The sequence below is a fragment of the Nomascus leucogenys genome, chromosome 5, assembly GCF_006542625.1.
Source record: "Nomascus leucogenys isolate Asia chromosome 5, Asia_NLE_v1, whole genome shotgun sequence".
Lineage (NCBI taxonomy): Eukaryota > Metazoa > Chordata > Mammalia > Primates > Hylobatidae > Nomascus > Nomascus leucogenys.
Window position 1 is genome coordinate 34,821,676 of NC_044385.1, and position 3,447 is coordinate 34,825,122.

Consider the following 3,447-nt stretch of genomic DNA (forward strand, 5'->3'; position numbering starts at 1 on the left):
GCTGTATCACAAACTATCCTCAAATACTTAGTGGCTTAAAACAACAACCATTGATGATTTCTCATGAACCTCTAAATAAGCATGATCTGTTAATCTGGGCCAGACTCGACTGATTTTGGCTGGGCTAGCTCATGTCTCTACCATGTATCACATCAGTTGGAAGGTTGGCTAGGTGCTGGCTGGCTTAGGATGACTGTGATGGGAAGATTCAACTTGCATGTGGCTTCTCATCCCCCAATAAGTTATTCCAGACTGCCTGGTGTGTGTATGTGAGGGGCAGGAGGGTAGCGAGGTGTCCAATGTGTACGTGTTTTCTCAGGCTTCTACTTGTGTCAAGTTTGCTACTGTCTCACTGGACAGGGTAAGTGACATGGCCAAGCCCAGAGCCAGAATGGAAGAGACTGCAAAATTACCAAGCCATGGGTAGATATAGGAAACCTATTCTTTGGGGCCACTAATGCAATTGGTCAGCTACAGCCTAGAATGATGCCTGGCACAGCGTGGTGTGAAATACATACTTTTTGAATGAATACGTGATACTTTCTGTACACCTTGAATGAGCACAGTCTTTTCCATAGTCATGCCAGAATACAGGCTGACTCCTAACCTGTGGTTCTCAATCTGAAGGTCATGATTAGACCTTGGATGTTCATGAACACCCTGAAGTTGTAGGTAAAATTTTGTGTGCTTGCACCTATATGTGTTTCTTTGGAAGATAGTATTTATATCTCTCACCGGATTCTCAAAGAGCCTCTGCCTACCCCAAGAGTTAAAAATCACTTTTAAAACCAAATAAACTTTTATAAATTTCTGCTTTTGTATATGGTGTTTCCTTTGTTGATAGGTTCTTCGTTCCTTTCCCAAAAGTGGCATGTTCCCATTCATCCATCAATGATGAATGGAGTTGGTTATTTTTTGTCTGACCATATAAAAGAGGAAAAGAGGTCCTCGTGCCCAAAACGTGTTACTGAAGATGAATAAACTTAAAATGAGGACAATGGCTTCATAGAGAATCATAAAAAGGCCAAGATTTGGTGGGAAATTATTTTGAAAATGGAGCAAAAAATTGTCATGTTTATTTAATAAAATTGAGTTGCATTGCAATTATATGTGAATGCTTATGATGAACCAAGAATGAATCAATTGTTTGTTTCTTCAGTATAGTTATCCTGATAACATTGTATGCTAGCAAAAATGCATTCTTTACCTTTGACCTTAGCAGCATGGTCAACAACAGAGTAATTTTGTATATATAATAAAAGTCTTCTAATTTTTCCTTTAGCTTTGTTTATATTAGAAATATTTTCCTTTGAAACACCTATCATGTCATTATCCTTTCTGATTTTCTTCAATGGCTAATGTGTCTAATTCTGCCATCTGTGATCTGCCAAATGTGTCTAACTCTGCCAGAATATCACTTATTGGTGATTTTGCTTGTGATTTATGCAGTTCTTTCCTGTTACTTTCCTTGACTTCATGACATCCTGCATCTTTGGTAAATTGCAGTATTATTTTGTGGGCCATTTGCATTTTATTTTCCTCGTATTATAGAAGTGGTACATTTGGCTATGAAGGAGAAGACTTCCACCATCCCAGACACTTCTTTGTGGGTCATAATCATCAGTGTCAAACAGCACGTGTGTGTGTGTGTGTGTGTGTGTGTGTGTGTGTGTGTGTGTGTGTGGTGGGGGCGGGTAGTGCTCTTTGAATGGGGATTAATTTTTATAAATCGTAGGTGATATGGTTTGGCTCTGTGTCCCCACCCAAATCTCATCTTGAATTGGACTCCCATAATTCCCACATGTTGTGAGAGGGACCCAGTGGGAGATAATTTGAATCATGGGGGTGGTTTCCCCCATACTGTTCTCATGGCAGTGAATAAGTTTCATGAGATCTGATGGTTTTATCAGGGGTTTCTATTTTTGCATCTTCCTCATTTTCTCTTGCCACCACCATGTAAGAAGTGCCTTTTGCCTCCCACTGTGATTCTGAGGCCTCCCCAGCCATGTGGAACTGTAAGTCCAATTAAACCTCTTTTTCTTCCCAGTCTCAGGTATGTCTTTATCAGCAGCATGAAAATGGACTAATACAGTAAATTGGTACCAGTAGAGTGGGGCGTTGCTGAAAAGAAACCTGAAAATTTGGAATAAACTTTGGAACTGGGTAATAGGCAGAGACTGGGATAGTTTGAAGGGCTCAGAAGAAGACAGGAAAATGTGGGAAAGTTTGGAACTTCCTAGAGACTTGTTGAATGGCTTTGCCCAAAATGCTGATAGCGATATGGACAATAAAATCCAGGCTGAAGTGGTCTCAGATGGAGATGAGTAACTTGTTGGGAACTGGAGCAAAGGTGACTATTGTTATGTTTTAGCAAAGAGATTGGTGGCATTTTGCCCCTGCCCTAGAGATTTGTGGAACTTTGAACTTGAGAGAGATGATTTAAGGTATCTGGAAGAAGAAATTCCTAAGCAGCAAAGCATTTGAGATGTGACTTTGGTGCTGTTAAAGGCATTCACTTTTATAAGGGAAGCAGAGTGTAAAAATTTGGAAAATTTGCAGCCTGACTATGCAATAGAAAAGAAAAACCCATTTTCTGGGGAGAAATTCAAGCCAATTGCAGAAATTTGCATAAGTAGCAAGTAGCCTAATGTTAGTCCCCAAGACCATGGAGAAAATGTCTATAGGCCATGTCAGGGAACTTCATGGCTGCCCCTCCCATCACAGGCCTAGAGGCCCAGGAGTAAAAAGTGGTTTCATGGGCCGGGCCCAGGGTTCCTGTGCCATGTGCAGCCCAGGGACTTGGTGCCCTGTGTCCCAGCTGCTCCAGCTATGGCTGAAAGGGGCCAAGGTAGAGGTTGGGCTGTGGCTTCAGAGGGTGCAAGCCCCAAGCCTTGGCAGCTTCCACATGATGTTGAGCCTGTGGGGGTACAGAAGTCAAGAACTGAGGTTTGGGAACTTCTGCCTAGATTTCAGAAGATGTATGGAAATGCCTGGATGCCCAGGCAAAAGTTTGCTGCAGGTGTGGGGCCCTCATGGAGAACCTCTGCTAGGGCAGTGCAGAAGGAAAATGTGGGGTCAGAGTCCCACCACAGAGTCCCTACTGGGGCACCACCTAGTGGAGCTGTGAGAAGAGGGCCACTGTCCTCCAGACCCCAGAATGATAGATCCACTGACAGCTTGCACCATTCACCTGGAAAAGCTGCAGACACTCAATGCCAGCCCATGAAAGCAGCCAAGAGGGAGGCTGTACCCTGCAAAGCCACAGGGGTGGAACTGCCCAAGACTATGGGAACCTACCTCTTGCATCAGCATGACCTGGATGTGAGACCTGGCATCAAAGGAGATAATTTTGGAGCCTTAAAATTTGACTGCACCACTGGATTTCACACTTGCATGGGGCCTGTACCACTTTGTTTTGGCCAATTTCTCCCATACAGAAGGGCTATA